General features: G+C 37.9%; 1 long non-coding RNA gene across 1 annotated transcript; it reads left to right on the top strand.

Annotated features, from left to right (window-relative positions):
• The first annotated feature begins 647 nt into the window (after positions 1–647).
• Positions 648–16,969, top strand: LOC141567304 (uncharacterized). The gene is made up of 3 exons (XR_012489873.1): positions 648–792; positions 16,552–16,616; positions 16,707–16,969. It is a non-coding gene; the product is annotated as an uncharacterized LOC141567304 (long non-coding RNA).
• Positions 16,970–24,456: the final 7,487 nt, after the last annotated feature.

Here is a 24,456-nt window from a genome sequence, read left to right as displayed (position 1 = left end):
TAGTCACAGGGAGAGAGATGAAACAAATATAGTAAAATATAAACAATTGAGGAAACAAGGTGAGGGAGATTTGGGAGTTCTTTGTACTGTTTATGCAAATTTCATTAGTTTAAAATTACTTCAAATTGCTTTAAAATTGCTTAAATTATAAAAAAGAATGAATAGGAAATGAAGGAGAGAAGACAAATACTGACCACAGTTTTTTTCTAACATTTGCTGTGAATTGGGAGCTGAGAAATGGAATAAAGCTAAGAGGGATATTTGGTCTCAAGGAAGGATTTTTAAAAGTTAATTCATAGAACTTGTTTGTGTGTTGATAAGAATGATACAAGTGACTCAGGGGGCATAGAGAAATTTCAAGAGCAAAATTTTTGAAAAGCATCAATGGGATGATGTCCTCATGACCAGTAGATGAGATGGTCTTTGAAAGAAGCAGAGTCATGTGCTCTTCAAAACAGAAAAGAAGTAATGAATTTAGATTCAGATTCTAGTAGGATTTACTAAATATGAAACACATAAAAGCAGAAACATCCCCAGACATGATGATTGGGAATTAATCGGGAAAAAACGGTAAAGCAAAAATGAATTATGTTATTTTTAAAAATCAAACTTTTATGTACCCATGTTTAAAACTTTTATTACAGAGAAAACTGAAATATAAAAATGTACACATCATTTCCAGACACCTCATCCATGGACTTCTGGAGAATTTCTTGAGAGGTTTAAATAGGAATCAAGGCAAAGAGCAGAATCAGGACGACCGGCTGGCCCAACAAACTCTCTGTCAATGAGGTAAGTTACAGGTTGTACTAATAAAAATGTGTTGTACAAGTCAACATGGGAGGAAAACTATAGGACCAGGCCAGCCTGTTCCAACTCTGGGGAAATTTGTGTGATCTCATCTGGTTAAGTTACCCAAAGATTTACTAACTTATGCTGTGGGTTCCACTCTGGATTTTTCAGTAAAGGTGAAACGCAATTTCTATTACCATATATTTGACCCTCTTTGGAAAGAGAACTAACTCTGGGTGGTGAGCACACAATGTGTTATAAAGATGATGCGTTATACAATTGTACACTTGAAACATTTGTAATTTTATTAACGATTGTCACCCCAATAAATTTAATTTAAAAAAAGAAAAAAAAAGAAAAGCAATCTCCATTTGAAGCAGAAAAATACTTTGGTTAGGCAAGGAATGTATGATTGTCTAGTAGAAAAGTTAATCGAAGAGTTACACTTCAGTATCTTTTGTCCAAATCCTTCAGGCTTTTTTGAGATCAGTCATTGAAACATAATCTTTTCCACAAATACTTTAAATTTTTACATTTTAATACTCTGGTACATCAGAATTATTTGCTATTTTCACTTACTTACCAAAGCATTTTTTTTTTTTTTTAATGTCTACAAAACTATCCTTCTGGGGTATTGATGAATTTGCCAATGTTCCTTCCCTGCTGTGTACATTTTTCTCTGCTTATGTTTTAGCTTAAACATAGGTTATTATTATCGGTTTTATAACTGTTCTGTTTCTAGACTCTTTGCTAACAAAGGGAATTGTATCTGTTTGAAGTGTGTACACAGTGTTACCTCCACTGGCCTTATGCATTGCACACTGGTGACACCAGCAGGTTCTGGCTTAAATCCCAACTCCACCATCCACTGCCTCTTGACCTTGGAAAATGCACTGATCTTCTGGATCCGAATTTCTTCAAGTGTAAAATACAGGAGGGTTGCTTCCTGTGATTTATTTGAATGTGCTCCTTCTATAATTCATCCTTCCCCTAGGGTTACCTTAAGTATTTAATCCTTCTCCTGGGATTTCACTATGTAATTAGTTTAAATCAGGTGTATTAAGGTCATTAAGACTTAATACTAAGAAAGAAAGAAATGCTTTAGGAAAGCAGAAGCGCTTTAGAATTATCCACCCATCCCACATTTATATTGATGGGTTTTCTAGTTCTATTAATGGTATTTACTACATAGCTAAGGGCTAATTTTAGAACCCAGGTCTGCATAAGGTGGTCCTACTCTGTGGTGCCTACATCACTGAAATGTTGTGCAGAATAAATGAAAGCTTGCCTCAATGAAGTTTCTGGCACATAGAATGTTCTCAGTAAACGCTACAGTAATTATTATTGCTGTTATTGGTTCTTCCTGATGCTCTCTTTTACTAAAAATCATGCTGCTCTCTAGAATCCAGACAAATAATACACTTCATTTGGACAACAAAGTTTAGAAACTGTAAAAGGCAAAAACCATTCCTGGAATGACCTTCACAAGGACATCTGATGACAAGCAAGATAATGTCAACTGGCAACATCAAACCCAAGTCTTCTGATTTCCTGTCTTGTCCTCTCTAGTCCTCTTGTCAGCAGAGATATTCCATTATATCCCAATACTACTTCCAATCCAGTCTTTAGGACAGCTTCTCACTATTTTAGCACAATTGGTGATAATCTCATCACATCGCTGTACAAAATATCATTCAAATGAGAATTCATTTGTTTCCTACTTCTTCCACCCAAATCTATCCTCTCAGTCAGAGGCATGTGCATTTCCTGTCCTTACCATATCTTTCTCCAAAGAGGTTAGAAACCCTCAGTTTTGTTTTTGTTCCTATCCAGTATTAAATACAGTTCCATTTTTGCTTTGCTAAGGTTTTCCAATCTAATGGTTAAGTACTTTTGTATTTATCCCACTGATTTGATTAGCGCTTCTATGTGTACCTAGAGAGGCGTTAGGAAATTTGTACTTTGTGAAAACCTGTGTTTTCACTGAAGGTTAAAAAAAATCTCATGACTGTATCCAATACGGACAAAGGCATTTGTCTAGATTAGAGCTCACTATGTAAATTTGTTATTATGACTTTTGTATTAGTTACCAGAGGGTCTCCAGGGCTATCAGCCACAGAAGTGACTGTCTCCTTAGAAAAGCAGCCTAAACACAAATGATTGTCAATGGCTAGCAGTTTAAACCCTATTAGGAACTATGCTGATAATGGGCAATTTAAGTACAATGGGAACTGACATTGTTTTCCATTTAAAACCATTTGCCCAGTTTCTTAACACTTAAAACAAACGAACAAGTAAATGAAGAATCAGGACCTGGGAGATATGGCATTTTAACACAAACAGAAAGCAGGTTTGTAAAATCACTCTTGATATGATCCTTTCATAGTGTTAAATCATTAGATGAACGAAATTGGAGGGTTTCAACAATATTTCATTATCCACTCCCTACTTCTACTTCTGCTACCTTTGTCAACTCCTGCCATGTGAGACGAATCAGCGATTTGGGATTCTGCCTCTTCAGCTTCCTTCAAGTTCTTGAGCTATACTCGGTCATTCTGAAGTTGGAGGAGATTTGAAAAGTTTTAGTAGAAGCTTTCTGACTGGGAGTGATGCCTTTAACCTTTTGGGGATTTAAAGTAGAAGGGACAAGGAATATCTTGTGTCTAGAATGACCACTGGGGCATGGATGATTTATGATTTCAAGGAGAAAGGTGTCAAGAATTGATTATTTTCCCTCAGCCTGTCTTGGGATCTTCATGTTTGAATTAAATGCACACAAGAGACGGGATATCATATGAGCCAAAATTACAGGATGGTTTATGTGAAACCAAAGACCTCAGTTCTGCATTCGGCTGTCTCATTGGGTCACTAGTGCAGAGGGAGGAAAAATTTTTCCTTCTTCCCTTCTGAGTTCTTTGACTAGTCTAATAATTCAATTAACATAAGACAGATTAATAGGATATAAACAAATTTGATTTTGTACGTATGGGAACCCCATAAAAACATGAGACTCAAAGAAATGACCAAAGCAGGAAGCTTTTGTGCCTTTTAGATATAAACACGATACATTTGCGGAGAATTGACATAACAAAGAGGTTTGAGCTTGGGGAAGTAAATTGGTGAAGAGGTAACAAGGTCTGTTTATACAACCTTCTCGGCCCCAAATTTCCTGTCTTTCGTGACAAGGATGCCTCTACCCTCCCTGTAGGAGGAGGGTACCTTTCACAGGAGAGATTTATCTCATGCTTTCAGGGGATGACAAAGGGTCAGAGGATTCTTGCAGTGGCTGTTTCTGAAGTCCTTTTTAAGTCACAATAAACAATATGAAAGTGGCATATTTTAGGATGGCATACTTTATTGTTTGGAATTTTTATAAATGACCAGCAATCATGGAGGCCAAATGAATCCACAAGTTACATATACGCAGAAACTGAGTCGTTTCTAGATTTTCATGGTTGTGAAAGTCTGAAAGCATTTGCTGAAGTAGAACTTTTCTCACATTTCGAATGGCCCTATTTTGCTTTATTCCCTGTGCCAAGTTTAATCTGCTTTCTTTTAACCTGTTGGTCAGTTTAACAACTTACTATTTCTTCATACAGTCACATGTATTTATTTATCATATTGTGTGCATTGTGTTTATATGATATGTTAGGAGCTATGGAAAAACTGAGGGTATAGCAATGAACAAAAGCCTGTCCCGGCTCTCAGCAAACTACCAGTTTAGTGAAGCTGACAAGCAAGTAAACCAGCAATTATAATTATAACTCAGTGTATGAGCCATGGCAAGCAAAGTATTGGGAGGCATGGCAGCACGAAAGAAGAAAAAGTAATTCAACTTTGGTTTGGGAGGTAAAGAAGGCTTCTTATAGGAGGGAGTGTCTAAACCAAGATCTAAAAGCTTAGTAGGTGTTTTAAGGAGAATTGAGTTAAGAGCACAAGTATCTGTAAAATCTACACAGTTATTTCATGTTTGGTTTTCTCTTCTATTCATATTTATTGGTTAGATTGAATTGCCATATTCATGCATTTATATTGGGGGATGGTAAGCAGAGCTGATCTGTTGACCATTTAATAAGGGATTTCTGAAATTGAAGTTTGAGTCAAGAGAAGGAAAATAGGTGTCAGCTTAGATGCCAGAAATTTAGAGCTTGTTCTTATGCCATTAGCTTCAGGTCTGTAAATTTTAGGTTCCATTTCTTACAGCAGCCAGGGTTCAGGGGTGGCTTAAAATTATCAAACTGGCTCAGTGAGACACTCAGGGGTTCATCAGCATGAAGAATCACACTATGGTTGCCTATACCCGTCCCTTCCATTCTGCTCCCTAATGACAGGATGGAAAAAGCCCTGATTCCTTCCCATGGGAGCAATTTATTTTATTAAGACAATCAACTTTGAGCCAATTAAACTCTGTAGGCATCATTTCTTCTATACATAATATGCCCAAATGTACAACTACTTATTAGATTGTTGTAAGGAACATTTATAGTCATATTAATTCTCAGGAACAGAGTAATGCATATACATACTAAGTGCTAATTTATGTAGTTAGTTTTATGTAATTACAATTTATGTAATTACTCTTATCATCATTTGTATTAATAATATTATACAGAAAGTGATCTCATCTCACATTTCAGCAATCTATAAAGAAGTACTCTCCAAATTATTCTGATTATACCACCAGAAGTTAAATATATATATATATATATATATATATATATATATATATATAGAGAGAGAGAGAGAGAGAGAGAGAAAAGAGTAAAATTTAACACACACGTTAAACTTATAAATATGTTATATTGATTTTTATACTAATATTTTTAAATTTAAAAACACACACTAGGGTAAAGGAGATCAAATATATGGTGATGGAAGGAGAACTGACTCTGGGTGGTGAACACACAATGGAATTTATAGATGATGTAATACAGAATTGTACACCTGAAATCTATGTAACTTTACTAATAATTGTCACCCCAATAAACTTTAATTAAAACAAACAAACAAACAAAAAACACACTAAAAATTGTGTTGAAATTTAAATTGAAATATATCAGATTAAAAAATTAGAAATGAAAATTCTGATTTTTTTTTTTACATATTTTTTTCCTCGATAACACACACTAGAGGGGGCTTAATTAATTTACAGAGCATTGTTTCATACTTATGAATTTGTTCTCTGAAGGGATTATCTCTGAAGTTTGAATTCAGGTTAATGTCCTTCCTAGGGATAGCTTTTACAGACTGCTTTCTTTCATTGTGAGTTTGAGGGTACAGGATAAGGAAAGTGTGTGTGTGTGTGTGTGTGTGTGTGTGTGTGTGTGTGTGTGTGTGTGTGTGTCGGGGGAGATAGCCGTAGGCTTGAACAAAAGCTATCCTTGGTCATGTCAGGTCAAGGGCCTTTTTGGAAACAGATGTCCCCCAGAAACGTGGGAAGCATCCATCTATTTACTTCCAGTCAAATCCCTGTGCAAGCAATAAAAGTTAGAGTTCTCACCTGGACCTCACTTGTAGATTCTCGTCTTTTACCTTCCGGCCCATGTGCTCTAGCTATTCTCTTAATTTAGATTATTGACAACGACTTAAAAGAATTTAAAGCACTAGGCTTGACTAGAAAGACTACCTTCCTTGCCTGCTATTAGTCCTCCAGTTTTTCTGGAAACTAAGGCTGAAATTTTGTCATAGTCCATTGCAATTGCTTAGCTTTGGACACAGAAATAATTATTTTTCTCTACAAATTGAGAATTAGAGACTTTAGGTCAACTTAGATTAGAGGTTAAAAGCAGGAGGCTTCTCCCTTAGAAACTTCCTACTCTTTAAGCAATATAGAAATCCTTAAGAAAAATGTGCATATTTCCTACTTGAGTTAGGATTAGAAATTTGATTATTAACAGATTTCTGGAAGCAAGAAAATACATATATTGTTAAATAAAGGATACCTGAGAAAATCTTTAGTGGAAGTGGGAACCAATGTTCTGCAAAAAAGTAAAAGATCATGATGGTTAGACCTATTGGGGATATGTTTTAAAGGTAGAGTTTACAGAACTCGTAGACGAATTGGATGTCAGATGTGCAAAAGAATAGAGATAAATCCTATAAGATGGACAATAGGTGGCACTGTTTACGGAGATGAGAAAGCCCAAAAGAAGCTGGTTTAGATAAAAATGTTGAGATAATCAGTGGTACCATGATGGCCATATTAAATCTGAGATGTCCCACAGATATCTAACTGGTGATGGTAAGCATGCAGGATATGCCTGTTTGGAATTCCAGGAGTCAGACCTGAACTAGGGCCGTAACCTGCTAAGAGGTCTCTGAGGCAACATTTACCCTCCCTACCCTACCATCCATTCTCCACAGGTTGGTTGAAGTAAACTCCTAGAAATTTACATCAGACTGTGTTCCTGTGTGCCCACAGCATGCTCAAACGCTCCAAGGACTTCTCATCAAGCTTAGAATGAAATCCAAACTATTTACCCTACTTAAATGCCCTGCATTATGGTCTCACTCCTGCCCATCATATTCACCTCATCTCTCACTACTCTCTCTTTTCTGTTTGGCCTGTCCCTTTGTTTCTTACTCCCACATTTGGCCCATTACAGTAGTCATTTCCTCTCAACTTAAAAGTCCTTTCTTCAAAGAGGTCTTTCCTGACATTTGGTCTTAGGCTCACTACTCTGTTACTTGAGGCTGTTTCCTCTGCATAACTCTTAACTCTGTCCGACTTTTTCTCTTGTTTATCTTATCTGTCTTACTCCAATTCTGGAATACAAGCTCAAGGATAACAGGAATCTCATCTGTTCATGTCTATATTATTGTATCTACAGTTCCTGGAAAAACTCTGGAATGTAGTACATGCTCAACAAATATCAATTTAATAAATATTCAACTGTGAATATTGAGTTGTGAAAAAGGGAGAGTAGAATGGAGGGAAATGGGGAGATGCCAATTTCTTGATTTCAACAGTAGAGTTTTGAGAGATAGAGTATAATGATGACTGAAAACAGTATAGTTTCTTAAGTGTGTTAAATTTAAAAAAGATTAAAAATAAATTAAAACTAATGCATTCTGATGAGGGGTGGGTAATGGTGTACAGTGCATGGGAGCTAATTCCTTATTTTCACAATGACAATGTAAACTTTTTAATAGAGGTATAAGCATGTTACTTAGATAGATGGGAGAAATAATTAGAATAATTAAGAGTAGATAATTTTAAAAACAATTGTACCATGATTATGTAAGATGTTAACATTAGAGGAAACTCAGAGAAGGGTATATGGGAACTCTGTGCTATCTTTGCAACTTTTCTGTAAATAGAAATTTATTCCAAGTTTTAAAAATTATGTAAAAAAAATAGCAGAAGTTGAAAGTACTAGTATCTTGGGAATGTGACTGGTGATAAAAGAAGGTAAATATTGTTTTTATTTTATGCTTTTCTTACTGTTTAATTTTTCCTTTGTGTGCTTGTATGTAATTGATGGTGATGATGATGAGAAAAAGTTTTATAACAAAACTTTTTGTTAATAAAAAAGCTTCATTGAGGTATAATTTACATGAGATAAAGCTTACCCATTATAAATATACACTTTAATGATTTAGTAAAATATAATGGACATTAAAATCACCCTCCTTGGGTGATTTTAAGATTTTAATGTCACACTTCTAGATTAAAAACAATGTTTTATAAGTAGTAACTGTTAAGATGTTCGAGTAAAGGCGTCATCATTAGGAAGGAAGGGAAAAGGGAAGGAGGGAGGGAGGGGAATAAGAAGAGAGGGAGGAAGGACGAAAGGAAGGAAAGAAAAGAGACAGGAAGAGAGTGTGGGAAGGAAGCAAGGAAGATTCGATGCGTAGGAGTAGGTCCATGTCATGCTTGATGTTCACATGTGTCTTACATGATGAAAACAAAGAGCAGCAGCAAGAACCTTCAGGACTGGTTGCAGCCTACGATTCATCTCATTTGCAGCTGCACACTGGCTGGCTACTTACTGCTCTCATCAAAATGGTGTAGTTCCCAAGTAAAAGCTGCTAAGAGGCAGGCACATTGTCAGGACCTCAGTCTAAAGAGTTGCAGCTCCAAGCCAATGTGAGGGCACACAGCACAGAGATATAGGAAAAGCAAAGTTATAGATCAAACAAAGTAAGAAGTATGGGGGAAATGTCAAGTTAGTTAATAGGGACCCATCCTCCTCCTATATTTGTTTGCTATATGGCTACAACAAATTATCACATATTTAGTGGCTTAAAACAACACACACACATTTATTATCTTACAGTTCTCTGAGTCAGAAGTCTTAAAAAGTCTCACTTGGCTAAAACCAGGGTGTGGGCAGGAGGACCTCATTTATTCTGGAAGCTCTAGGGAAGACTCTATTTCCTTGCTACTCCAGCATCCAGAGGCTTCCCATATTCCTTTGGTCATGACCTTTCCTGTCTTCAAAGCCAACAGCAGATTTAATCCTTCTCAGATCACTATCTCTCTGGTTCTCTCCCATCATCATCATCATCATCATCATCATCTTTCTTTCTCTGAGAAACAAGAGCCAGTCAAGATCCTGTGCTTTTAACAACTCATGTGATTAGATTGGGCCCACCTGGATAATCCAGGAGACACTCCACATCTCAAGGTCCATAATCTTCATCACGTCTGCAACATGCCTTTTGCCACGTAACATATTAACAAGTTCTAGATGATTAGTGTGTGGATATCTTTGGAGGCAACTATTTAACGTATCATAGGCTCAGGTTTCCAGGCTTCCAGTGTCTGGACTTCTAGAAACCCAAGGACTTATTCATGGGGATCCTAGTTCTGTACGAATCCAGATGGTTTTATGGCCTGGATGGCTATCCCTGTAGGTATTCTGCCTCGATGAGTGTGCTGAGAAAGGTGGGTGGGCAAACACAGAACAAGTCCAGTGCTTAAAATGATTCACTGAAATGTTATTCCTCTTTATCATTTTTAAAATATAATATTTAGAAAAATCTGCTGCTACCTTTATATGAGGTGGCTTTTTATATCTAATTCTCATAGCAACCTGGTAATTATGAAGATGAGAACCATACAATGAAATTTAATTTCACCAGGATAATGATAAGAGAATAAATTTTTCTTTCTTTCTTTTTTTTTTTTGTTTTCAAGGAAGATTGGAAATTATACCTTCCCATCCTCCTTTGCGGCTTCTAGGCTATGCTCCCATAATGGATTTTTATCTGTTTTATAAGTAATTTCCTTAATATTTCAATGGTCACAGATAGTGAGGATTGCATGTCTCTTCAGGAAACATATATTTCATCAGCGCTGTCACAGTCTAGAGTCCCAGAGCTTGTAGACTGATGTTTTTGCCCATTCTTGCTATCAGACACATAGCACAGAAATAAATGTGTTTGTCTATTGGAAACTTTAATGAAATTGAAAACGTAGTAACATTTTTCAATGTCAATGAGCTCATTTTCTTGTTTAGATGCTAATGTTGGTTTTTCCTGAGAATTCCACCCTCTAATTGTGAGTCATGACTTTTTTTTTTTTTTTTTTTTTTTTTAAGTCTAATCACTCTATTCCTGGGAATGGCTTGAATTATGCTGGGTGCTGTCCAGCCCCAGATAGAAGTAGGTATTTTTATTTGCCTGAAACCTATGTCATGCAGTAAAGAGATGAGAGTGTTAGAATTAGTGGAGCAATTGAACTTTTCTAAAATGTGGTCACCATGATTTTGAGTGCTTACGAGGTGCCAAGCACTGTGCTAGGAGCTCAGCATTCTTTACCTGTGGTACTGTACTTGTTTGCTGGTTGCAGCTATCATGCTTCCCACTTTACTGATCAGGAAATGAGCTCCAAGAGACAAATAACTTGCCTATGGTTTTACAGTAAGTATGTTAGGCAGACAGTATTTCATCCACATTTGACTCCAAACTTTCGCCTGCTTCCACTGCCACTCAATCCTCAATACTACTGTCCATACCCATCCTCCTGCTGGACCTTGGGGTGAAGTACAAGCGAGGGAAAGTTTTCTGTCTTTAACTCCCTTCAACCTGTGTGTTTCGTTATCAAATTTAAATTCTATGGTCTGGTAATTCCACAGCACTTTCACTAGGCTAAGACTAGTTTCTGTTCCCAACTCTAGGTTGTCAAGAGTTTCTTCTAAAATGGTGATAATATCAGGTCTTGACGAATTCATGCTCTTTTGGGCCCCTTTACCTGATTATTATTATTTCCTTCCCTCCTTATTCCCTCCATACTTCCCTCCCTACATTCCTTCCTTGATTGCCTCTGAGGTAAACATCTGTTCTATCAGTGGTTGCCTAACATCTTTTGAACACCCCTCCTATGTGAGGGACATCCTCTACATTATGAGTCCTGGCTGCCAGAGTTGGAACCTGAACACTCTCCTGCATTCTCGCTGGGCTGTCTGGGATCTGGCCTATACATGAGACATGCTCATGATTTTTTTTTTTTTTTTTTTAATTTAGAAAACAAGATAGAATTTTACTTTTCTCTTATGGAAGAATAAAAACCTGCTCTTCTCTAAGAAGGCCATAGGGACACAGGCTCATTTAAGCTGATTACTTCACTAACACCAGGGAGTGACTCAACTTCACTGTGTCAGAAGCTGTCACTCAATACTTCTGGTTACCTCCCATTGGCCCAAACTTACTCACATGGCAACATTCAGCTTCAAGAGAGGCTGGGAAATGTATTTACTCTGAGCAGCCGACCATGTGACTAACTAAATATTCTATCACAATGGAAGAAGGAGAGAACGTATATTGGGGTACAAATAGTTTCTCCTACAAAAGGGAGCAATTTGAGGACACAGACACTCATTGAATCCATCTCTTGGCTCTTGTGATTTCTAGTGGTTCTAAGCATTTGGCTCCTCAAAGGTAGCTAATATCCAATCTTGATCTTGACAGATACAAGCTGTGATATTTCAATGAACTGAGTTGTAGGCACCACATGTTGACAGCAGTGGCATTTTTTAAAGTGATCATCATGCATTTAGCATTTTCTGTGGCTGGCTAGACCTCCTGATAACCTCGTAAGCTACCTAACATCCCTTAATACATTCAATTTCTACCAAAACTAACTAGAGTGAAGAATATGGTATGTAGCTTAAAACCATCTCCTTGGCAGTGTTCTCAGAAGGATGATTATAATCATTTCCACGTTTCTCAATGACCTCCTTTTCTACCTTTTAGATGAAAAGTCAATGAATAACCTTTAGTCTTCCTTTACATCACCTCACAATTTCTTATTTTCATCAGCCTGCCCTTGCCTGTTCTTCTGCCCCTGGATGAAGTGTCCCTATAAGCTCTCCACCCTTAAGGTTGAACTCAAGCCTTCCATTTCCTTTGGAACATGCTATGGAAGTATCCTCCACTTCCTGCCCCCAGCATATACCTTATGTCTTAAATCTCTTCCTCTCCCCTGGCTCTTTCCTTTCAGCACACAAACTGGAAACTGGCTTAGGTTCCTTATCCTAACACTCCTTTCTTTCAACGCAGTTACTTCTTTAAGCTGCCATTATTTGGCTTCTGTAAGCCATTCCATTATTTCTTCCACTTTTTCTTCCATTTCTTTATCACTCACTCACTCCTAAGATTCTTATAACTCCTCTCTACACCCACCAATTTGGTGAAACTGCTTTTTCCAAAGTCACTCACAAACCCTACTATCCAAATCTGAATATGTTTTCCTACTCAGTATCTCAGACTCTTTGCCACATTGGCACTGATGAGCAGCTCTACATTTTTAAAACTAAGTTTTCTCCTCAATTGGTAAATAAGCAGTACCCTGATTCTCTTACTTGGTCTCAACAGCTATTTGTTCACCTCCTTTTTTTTTTAAATATTACTTTAAACCCTTACCACCAACCGTCTAAATCTGTGCTGCAGTTTGTGCTCCCAATGGATTCATCCTTCACTGATTTGCCCAGGTCAGTTTGGTGATGTCTCCTAGGTGTCTGTCTCCTTTAACCCAGGCATACAGTCAGCTACCAAGTTCTACCAGTTCTACCCAGAAATGTTTCTCAATCCTCCTCAAAATCCCTTAATGGCTTCTCCTTGTTGTCAAATTAAAATTCAAACTCCACAACATGACTTATGACCTGGCCCTATTTACCTCTCCCAGTTAGTTTCTTAAAATAAACTACCCCTCTTTTTCATCTTTTTTCTTATCCTTGAGAATCTTACATACTCTATTAGCTCTACCTGGAATGATCTTTTTCTTACTCTTGACTTAAGTAATTATTATTCTCCCTTAGGTTCCCAGTTTAGGTGTCAACTGTTTTTGTGAAATCTTTCTAGCCCCCCTTCCCCATTTTGTTCCATATGAGGTCAGACAATTAAGTTCATGAACTCATCCTAGAAAAAGTGCTACATACCTCTTTGCTGAATATCACTACAGTCATCTTGGAGGTACTCCCCTTGGGAAGGTATTCACCGATGCCAGTGCCTAGTCCACCCTTCAAAGCAATTTTGGAACTCTTTTCTGGAGTGGCCATAAGAGCTGGCATCGTACTACCCTTGATGTCCTGAATGTCATCAAAAGTTTTCCTTTCAATATTTCCTTTCTCTTTGGGTAAAGAAAGAAGTCATTGGAGGCCAGATCAGGTGGGTAGGGAGGGTATTCCAATACAATTATTTGTCTACTGGCTATAAACTCCCTCACAGACAGTGCTGTGTGAACTGGTGCATTATCATGATGCCAGAGCCATGAATTGTTGGCGAAAAGTTCAGGTCATCTAACTTTTTCACAGCTTTTTCAGCATTTCCAAATAGTAAACTTGGTTAACTGTTTGTCCAGTTGGTATAAATTCATAATGAATAATCCCTCTGATATCAAAAACGGTTAGCAACATCGTTGCAACAAGTTCGCAAACTTAATTGTCATGTCATTTTATAACATTTAACATTATGTATTAGAATTACCTCGCTTACATTTCTAACCTATATTAACCTCTCTGAGGAAAGCGACTGTACTATTTTCATTTACCATCACATTCACAGTGCTAAACAAATATCTGTTAAATTAATGAACCCATTGCCTCTTTCTGTCTCATAAATGTTGGAATTACCCAGGAACCTATCCTCAGTTTCATGCATAACTGCATCTTAGAAATCAATATCATCTGACCTTTATCCCTCTTTACATTTAATGTGCAGGGTAGCTACCGGAAGCCCCAGACACACTTTTCTGGTTAGCCCCCTCACACTGTTTGCCTCTATAGACTTATATCCTTCCTTATACTCCATCCAGTCCCTGTCACACAGGGTTCCTTGTAGTCCACCAAATGACCATACTTCTTTTTTTCTGAGTTTTTGAGCATGTCATTGCCTCTGCTTACAAAAATGTGAATCTTTCCTACTTACGCTTCATCTCTGACAAAACTTTCTTGAGTTGTCAAGACTAGTTCCGGTCCCCTTTCTGAGTCATCCTGCAAGAAGTGCTTATCCCAATCAGAAGCAGATCACATTGTATTGTAATTACCTTGTCAAGTTTCCCCAGGCCTATTTTTTTCACCATCTGTCTCTAGTATGTAGCACAGTGACTGGCACATAATAAATGTTCAAGAAAGATGAACATTTTTGACTAATTTACTAAATGAGGTTTTATATTTGAGGGCTTTACAGTCAATTTTCTTAAATAATAAATTCAGAAACTTTTCCCACAATAATACTGCCTAACAAACTATACCAAAACTAAGTAGCTTAAAACATCAAGACCTTATTTCTCATTCACAAGTTTTCAGGGCAGCTTCAGCTCGGCTTGGCTAGGTTGCACTCCAGTCTCTGGACTCTAGGACCCATGTTGGGTTCTGATGTGCTACACATAATTTTCATGCTCTTTGGTCCAATGTCCACCAGGTCAGTTTCTTCTCCTGATGAATTCCAGGAGTCTAAAAGCCAAGCCAAACCACACACACACATTTAAGGCCTCTGGTTGTGTCATATCTACTAACTTTCCAAGTCTATTATCAACAACACAAGAAAGTTTAGTCTTGCCACAGGAGTGGCAAGGGAAATAATATTTTCTAAACCATAATCCAAACCATCACAAATTCTGCTAAAGAAAACTGACAAGATGACAAGAACAGATACTGAGCATTCTCTACTATAAAACGCAGTAAATAGACAAACTTCATTGTCCCTGATATCGTAACGTTTAAGGTATTGTTTCCAGTTATCAATTTCCAGTTTGTTCACAGAAGATTCCTTGGCAATGCTGGTGGAGTGATGAAAGCAATGATCTGTCAGAGCACATAAAGTTTTAAAAAACATAAAACATGTTGGCTGGGTCTTCAAATAATCTTACGATCTGAAGTAACATCATGTATCTCAAACATTCTTTGTAGACATGTATTTGATCTACCTAATCAGAATATTAAAAGGAGATCAAAATCAGTACAAGTTAGGATTAGAAAATATCAAACCTGAACATGAAACCAAAAATCTAAAGCCGTCTCTTCTCACTGGCTCCTTTTGTACATATTTATTATCTTCATGTAGTTGAACTTGTCTCTGCCTTTCTTCTGTGAGAGAGTGGGCAGTGGTGGGAATGGTTTTTAATGGCCTGAAAAATAAGGAGTTATTATCATTGCACATGCCATTCTAGGTAAATTTTGATAGAAAATGTATTTGAATATTATAGATGTAATCCACTTTGCTCATTGATAATTATGATATATCCAGTTATATCAGTAAACTGCCCTACCCATTATCAAGTACATGTCAGGATATAGAGATGAAGGAAATATTTTAAAAAGTGTTGATTTTTAACTGGGCTGTTAATATGAAGAAAATGTTCCCATAATACACTTGCTAATTTTTAGGATTGGAATCTGTACTCTCTAAGAAAAACTTTTAAGAGCATCAACTAGTCAGTTGCCTACCATCAAGAGTGGTTCTAGGATAAGATAAGGTCTATCACATCAGAAGGTAAGTTCTACCAAAGCAGCATTGAAATTGAAAACAGCTCAATTTCTTTAGTGATTAGGGACAGGCAAATTAAAATGACAATGGGACACTAAGTGTTAGCAAAGATATGGAGTGACCGAGTTTCCATAAATGGCTAATGTGAGGATAAATTTGGTACAACCACCTTTGAAAAGAATTTGGCAGTACCCACTAATGTTAAACATACACACACCCCATGACTCAGCTATTAATTCTCCAGTTTATAGACTCACTAAAAATACTTATGAGCACTAGAAATGATGTACAGAAACTTTTGTAGCAACATAATTCAAACCATTCCCATGCTGAGAACAACTTACATATCAATCAAGGTAAGAACAGATTAATGATGGTATAGTCATAAAAATTGAAAGCTATAGTACAACACAACCAAAACAAACACACAAACAAAACACTACTGTTACATGCAATGACACTGACATATCCCAGAGATATAACATGGAACAAAAAAACAAAACACAAAAGAATGCACGGTACATGACTGTATGGCTATAACACTTGAAAACAGATCAAACTAATCTGATGGGTAGCTCGCGAAGGCAGCATGATGAGATCCTCTGAGATTCACTTGGGTAGTGGTAACACAGGTGCATTCACTTTGTGCTAGCTCATCAACTGTACCTTTATGATTTATGCATTTTTCTGGATGGTTGTTTTACTTGATTAAAAATCTACTAATTAAGAAAAAAGTGAATAAGCCAAAACAATTCCCAAATATGCACTGCGCTGAGTGTTTTCATTGTTTATGTACCTTTTCATTCTCATATCTAATTTGTGGGGCAGGTGTGGAAGATTTCCAGGATGTAGAAGATGAATCTGTGGCTTAGAGATGTTCTGACGATGCCAAGGTTAGACAATACCTGTCGCTCTCATAAAATCTCCCTAATACAGGTGTCTGGATCCTCTCTCTCAATTTTCCCTTCACAATCTGTTTTCAGAAAACGGCTTGATAAACCTATAACACAGTAGTAAATTATAAACAGAAAGCTCAACGTTGAAGAAGATGCGATTATGAATGGATATACAAGTCTGATGAAGAAAGTTGTGAAATGGAAAACATCTGGTAAGGAAAAAGTGGGAATTCTAGGGGACTCCAGTATAAGAAAATAATTCCCTTTGTAGAGCAGTAAGTGTTCAGAAATGCGGGGGCCATGGGGGCTAAAAGTATGGTGGGTGGATGCTGGTACATCTGGGACGTCATGGTGAGCCACAGATGTAGTAGACATATTATGCAAACCACAGGTATAATTTTGAAGATATTAAACTCATAAATGTGGTTTAAAATACTTGAAGGAGTTCAACTGTATCTATAAGTAGGACCAAAAGTTGTAAAGATTTACAACTTTAACAAATTGAATATTCTTTAAATAAGTTATTTTTCTCCTTAATAATGTCTTCTGTGTATTCCTTGTACATTTAGATATCAGGGAATTTCTAGACTAATTAACCTCTGCTTTGTATAGAAGGCAGTATAGTATAGATCAGAAGTTGGCAAACTTTTTCTATAAAAGGCCAGATAGTAAGTATTTTAGGCTTTACAGGTCATATAGTCTCTGTTAGTAACTTACTCACCTCTGCTGTTATAGCATGAAAGTAGCCATAGATAATATATAAACAAATGGGTATAGCTATGTTACAACAAAACTTTATGTGCGAAAACAAGTGGTGGACTAGGTTTTCCCAGTGGTGCATATTTGCAGACACTTGCTACAAATAAAAGACACTGTACATGCTGTCACTGGAATCTGATTTTGGATTTCAGCTCTGCCATTCACTATGTATCCCTGATAGTCTTACTTTAAATTAGGACACATACACTGAGGTCACAGGATTAGAGAAATGATTGGAGGTATAATGCATATAAAGCTTCTGACATGGAGCTTGCCTAATTTTAGTTCTCAAATTTCCATATAGAAGGGATGACATTAAGTAAAATAGCAAGTTTAGGGAATGGTAAAGAATTCCACTTGTGATAATAAGTACGAGATGCCAGACAGCCATCCAAAAGAAAACCTTCAACAAGCAATAGGAAGTGTGGAAATGGAGTTTTAGGATATAGTACAGGGAGGGGGTTGAATTTGAGTTTCAACTTGGGTGATCAGTGAAGGCCTCCACTGAGAAAGTGGCCTCCGAGCAAAGACCTAAAGTAGTTGAAGAAATTGGCCATGAAGATGTATTTGTAAAGAGAATTCTGGGAGGAAGAAACACCAGCACATAGACTTGGGGAAGCATACTTGAAATGGGTAGTCAGGAGGCCAGTGTATCTGCAGCAGAATGAAAAAGTAGGAAATTACAGGAGATGAATTACAGAAGTAACCTGGAAACAAATCATGTGGAATCTTACAAGTCATTATAAGGGCTGGCTTCTTGCCCAGAGGCATGACATGAAGTGATTTCTATGTTAAAAGTATCTCTGTTGTGATGGGAAAGTGTATAGTAGGCAAGGATGGAAGTAGGCATGCTAGTTAGGAAGAGATTTGGTAATCCAAGCGAGACTGATAATGGCTCTCACCAAGGTCACTTCAGGGGAGTTGTAAGAAGTGGTCTTGTTCTGGATATTTTTAAGATAGAGGCCAAAAGGTTTGCCAGTGTATTGTTTGTTCAATGGATTTGAGATGTGTAATAGAAAGAGAGGGGTCAGGGATAACTCCAAGTTGGAGTTGGACCAGATCATACCTAAGATCTCTTCTCAATGTAATATTTTATGATTCTATGATTATAGGGGATGAGTCCTAATTGTTTGTGATACTCAAAACTTGGGTGTTAGAATAAAATGGGTAAAGTATGTCTCACCCTGGTTCTAAAATTTACTGCTGCAGAAAGTTTTTCTCCCTTTGGAAAAGTAGAGGCCAAGCCAGAACTGTGAGAACATGCTTTGGCTCAGTATGTGTTAACAAAGAGTTTTGTACTGGGTATCAGGACATCGTCAGAAGAAGTTCTAAGTTATTAACTTTGCCTCACCTGGGAAAATATAATATTTTCGCCTATGGGCTAATATAATATTTTAGCCCAAACTCATTAACCTATAAGGTTCTTTTTTTTTTTTTAAGAATGAGGGAGAAATCGCTGAACAAGTAGTTCTGCCTGGTCTGATGGGCTTAAGGATTAAGGACGATATATGTATGTGAATGCTGTCTGAATCTGAGGATAGGTATTGCGTCCATCTCCTTAAATGACCTGAAACCAAGTCTTTCTTCACCAGCTTTCCTATGACTGAAATATTGTACCTTCAATAAGTGAAGCCACAATCCAGGGGCAGCCATTAACATCCTCCCACCAGCTACACACACCTCCAGAGAAAGTGTTCCTAGTAGCTCATGCATCCCTTATCCCACCCTGGGCCAGAAGAAGAAGAAGGGACAGGCCATTAACATTCCTTCTATTTCTTTCTGTCCTTCTCCACAGTTAGAGAGATTCTTTGATTTTTAACATTCTCATTATTACTAAATGTTTTATACTCAGATAAAATATGTGAAATTTCTGAAGAGACTTTGAGTTTGCTATAAATTATTCAAGTGAACTCACAGAAATTCTACATTGTTCTTATTTATTCTGTTATCTAACAGACAAGTGGTCAAGAGTGGCTGGTAACATACCTGCTGGTACATTAGAAACTACCAGGGAGAACATTGATTTACAGATTCCCAGGTTCCCAGGCCTCATACCAGCACTACCAAATCAGGAGTGCTGGGAGTTGTGTCTGTGAATTGTGTTTTTGTTTTGTTTTGTTTAAATCTCCCTAGAAGATTCTGATGCAGTGGACCTGGATCAGGGTTTCCAGAATGGTGCTTTAGTCTTCCCACAATCACTATGAACATAATATTTAAAAATGATATTAAAGCAGACATGATATCTGCTCTGCAGTCACTAAAGAACTGACGGCTCTAAGAAGCAGCGGCCCAGATGTAGCAGACTTGGCATTCACTGTGAACCTCGGATCTGACCTTTAGAGATAATGAGCTGAAGATAATCAGGGAACTTCTCTATGGGTCCCTCTGAAATGATCACCGATAGCTTTATCTCTTTAACTTTGGATGACCAAATGATCAGCTTTGCTGCCTCTTTGGAGAATGTAATGTGGTTAGTTTATTTTCCTCATCAGTAAATTGCTGATCCCCGCCAAAGTTTACTGAAACAGCCAACCATACAGTCTTCAAAATAATTCACATCAATAACATGAATGTGAAAGCTTTCTCATTCCTTTCCTGGCAGTTACAAACTGCTGACTCATATACCTTTTCCTGTCAAGTGTGTTTAGCTTCATATTGCAGCTTAATAGTTTCATTCCAAAACAAAGACTGGAACTGGAAAGCGCAGGGAGAAAGTGCAGTAGGTGGAATGAAAGTTTCTATGTATGTTACCATATATAGGAATCTTAAATTACCTCTAAATAATACACAAAATATGATGTGAGGCTGAAATGAATCTGTGACAGAATGTCTTATCCAGACTCAACTTCCCATCTTTTCTCCTAGAAAAGATAGAACAAACTAACTTTGTGCAATGTTTTCCAGTTAAGGCATTTTCATTTCAAATTCAAACTTGTCACCTGAATTTCTGGATGATCTGGTGAAGAGAGCTGGTTCACTTATCATTTCAGCCAAAACCCAGGCTCTTTCTTAGTGAAGCATGAAGTTATTAAATCAGTTGATTTTCCTGGAATAAAGTTCAATATGTTATAATTGTAGCCTCAGTTTGTCAAGCTTTCAAAATTATCAAATTAAAGAAAAGTAATAGTTAATTTCTGGCAGCTATACCGTGAAAGCCCCCTACCCCCACTCCTACTCTGGGGCAAGATTATAAAGTCAACAAGTAAAGTCAAGATAAAATCACATGCATTACGATTTTCTAAAATGGCGAGCAACTCCTTGTAAAGTTGTGATAGAGCCATACACAATTTTTTCCTAGATTTATTTGGGAGTCACATTCCTGACAATTCAGTAACTATTAAAACTATGTAAATTACTTTGTGCTTATATGTAAACTGGAGTTAAGTTCTTGAATCAAGTGAATTATACATAGGCTTTCCTACATGATGTCCACTGGGCACTTAACATTATGTGTGATGCTAGAATTCTTTACTATGTGGGAATATAATATGCATTCAGATCTTGTTTCGTATCTTTGGCCCCCACTCACTAAATGCCAGTAGGGCCTCTTCATCATTGTGACAACCAAAAATCTCTCCTATAAATTTCCAAATGCATCCAAAGAAGAACCCATAAGAACCACAGATCCTTGAAGAAACAAACATCCTTCCTACTCACTGAAGGACAGCAACCCACCCAGAGCCTACAAAGCAGGACATTACAATGTAAACTGACCTCTGTATTTTGAGAGAATTCTCAATCCTTCTGGACAGAGTGGTGAAGTGAAAGGAGCTGTGGATTTAGAGTGAGAAGATATCTAAGCTCTAATCATGGTCTTGCTTTTAATTCAGTAGCTATGTGACCCTGGGCAAGTCACCTCTCTAGCTCAAGTCTCATTACCCTTACCAATAAAATGGATGTAAAAGTTATGACTGTCCAACCTACCTCAGGATTGTCCTCAAAATCAAAATCAATATTTGCTCTGACTTTGTCATCTATTTGGTTGTTAGCACTACAGCAATTCTTGATGCTCAGTGATGCCATGAGGAGATGGGAACAGGGGTTACATGACCTCCAGAGATGCTTACAAGCTTAGGGCTGGCTGGTGTCCTGGTTATATGGCTTGACCAAGCATGAGTTCATCATGTCCAGTAAGTGCTGGTCATACCAATGGTTTCCATCCAAGGGTCTAGATTGGCTACACAGTCCTGCTTGTATCCTGAACATGTTTTCTATGTCATCCGTGGAGGACATCTTCCAGGACTTTCTCTGTTCTTTTTCACTCAGTCTGCACCCCACTTCTCCACTGATAACTCCCTTACTAAGCTATCACCTTCCCACCTACTCAATCCCTCTGCTTTATTAACCCACTGGTTCTCCCTCACACCTGCCCTCTCTCTCCAATACAGTTTCCACTGAATTCTAGGAATATATGACAATAGCTCCTAACCTTGACTGCATACTGCAATCACCTGTGTGATTACTCCCACCATACTAGTTTATATGGCAATAATTTCCTGACCATTGCTTCTCAGTTTTTTAATCTCCAGTGACATTTAGAAAGGCTGTAGTAGACCTTTGGAGTTAAGAAATTTGTTCAGATGGGCAAGAGACAACTGATTACAAAGTATCCAGGGACCTGTGAAGATTTCATATGGTCCACACAAGAGTAGGAAAACCACAAAGATGTCATTAAAGTCTGGGGAAAGAAGCTGGGGATTACTGCAGAAATTTAGGTTAAATGGTGAGCACAGATTAAAGAATGACTGGTCTGAGTCCAGCTGTGTTAAGTATATCGGATATTTCTCCTGAGATTGTGCTTCTCCTGAAGTCTCAGATGTGCCTAAGGATTGTTTTCCTTGCCATATGAGGACAGAGCCCTAGTTCTGGTTGGAACATTAGCACTGGGAAATTCATATATTCACCAGGGAAAATCTGGACTGTAGAAATCTGAGATGGATTTTATTAAAATGCATGACTACTCTATTGAAAGACATTCTAGGATTTTTCCAGGTGAATCTTGGTGCAAGACTGGGCTAGAGCCTGGGGTTAGACACAGCCTCTGAGAGTATGATTATAAGAGAGCTAGACATTATCCAGAGGAACTCAGGAGTCAGAACTGACTCAGGCCTCCTCTTAAGTCAAGGTATCAGCAAAATAAAAGTAATGGTGATTGAAAATCAGACGGGTAATTTGTTCATGGTTCTGTGTGGCAGAGAAATTTATTCTATTAAGTAGATCCTAACCGATATGTGGGAGGACTGGGAAAAGGGTCCAACTCATGGGGCAAAGGAAACAAGAAGGCCTGGGCAGGAAACCAACCAAGTGGATTATGGTTATTTTCAACTTTGTCTTCTTAAGTGAAGTCACACGAGTCAGAAAATCTAGGCTGGAGTGCAGTTATTCAGCCTGAGCCATGTGGCTGAAGTGAGAGGAGCTTTTAGGCTCTGTGATGACATGCTCACCCCAAATATAGCCATAAAATATAACAAATCTGATGGCACAACTCTTCCCAGACTTGTCCTAATGTTGTATCTTAACTATAGACACACTACTGTCACTGGTCCAAACTGGCTCAAAAATTGGCTGGGCCTGAGTATGCAAGTAAATGGCTTTTTTTTTTTTTTTTTTTTTTTTAAAGCTGATTTGGGCTGACCTGTGTCTCTGGGAACTAATAAATGCTTCAGTGACCTTCGGGACTGCTTGGATCCAAAGGCCCCCATCCCAACCTCTCCTCATGGAGTGCTGCTCCGGTCCACAACTGGAGGCCATTTCTATAATATTCTGGGGAACATTCGGCCTCCCTGTCCACGGAGGCGTGGCCAGAGGTGTGTCCTTCAAAGTTTCTGAACTGCGGCCACTTTACTCTAACTCACTCAGAGTTCATAATCAGTTCCTTGACTTGAGAGACATCACTCCTAACTCAAGTTCTGGATCCGCCCTCCAGGCTCTTCATGAGCGTCTGTGAGCTTCCAGGGCACCCTGAGCCGCTGAGGAAGCTCCGCAGGGGAAAGCAGTGCTGCCACCTGCAGGATTCACTCCCTATTTCATGCTCTCTCCATGGTCACTGAGGACTTCATTCTGTACATTTTTTCCATTGTCTGTGTTTTAGTATGGATGGCAGAAATTTGCATTTCCACTCATGACACAATAAGACTTTGGTGTAATCAACAATGAACCGAGATGCAGAAGGCTTAGGTTTAGCAGGCTCTGTCCCTACCAGTGCAAATTTAGATAAGTATTAAACTTCTCTGAGCACCAATTTCTTCCTCAGTAAATTGGGAAAATGATATTTAGCTCATTTTGTCCTTGAGTTGCAATAAAAATCAAATGAAACTCCAACTACAAACTATAAGAAGAAATACAGATAAGAACTATGTATCCACCTACCCATTCATTCACTCTCAAAGGGTTAATGAACCCCCATTTATTGTGGCAGGGAGAGTAATGCATTGGGGCCACTAGTCAAGTGATTTATTCAGATATAAATAAAATAATCATTCTGACAAATATAAGTTACAATTCTGACAGAGGTGACAAAGGAGAGGTGTGTGGTTCATAGGATAAGGGGGCTCTCACCTCCTTATGGTATCAGTTAGCTGAGCCGTGGAGAAGGAAGAGGATTTAACCAGGTAAAAAGCATAAGAGAATTTCCGTGACTAGGAAAGCATAAGTCAGAAGGGAGCGCACCACATATGAAGATCACCAACAAGCCAGGTGGCTGTACTGGAGAGAAGGACGAGGACGTAGATGATGAGGCTTGGGAGGCGGGTATGCACCAGATCACACTCTACTAGGTTGGTCATGATAAGGAGTTTTGGCTTTAACATAAAAGCAACAAACCTTTAGGGGAGATGAGGAAGGGAGGAAGGGAAGTAATATGTCCAGATTTCTATTTTGAGATCACCCTTCATATATATATATATGACTGCATTTCTTTTTTTATTCCTTGATTTTATCTTTCACGGACACGACCTCAAATCCTTTTATTTAGTCTGTTGGGATGGTTAATGACCTTGGTACTTAAAATACTTGGCATAGTTGCACTTAAATTTGATTTCTGCCATTTATCAATTGTATAATTTAAAAAAGGTTAAGT

The sequence above is a fragment of the Rhinolophus sinicus genome, linkage group LG01, assembly GCF_036562045.2.
Source record: "Rhinolophus sinicus isolate RSC01 linkage group LG01, ASM3656204v1, whole genome shotgun sequence".
Taxonomy (NCBI): domain Eukaryota; kingdom Metazoa; phylum Chordata; class Mammalia; order Chiroptera; family Rhinolophidae; genus Rhinolophus; species Rhinolophus sinicus.
The sequence above is the reverse complement of the archived record's forward strand: the minus strand, read 5'-3'. Positions and strand labels throughout refer to the sequence as shown.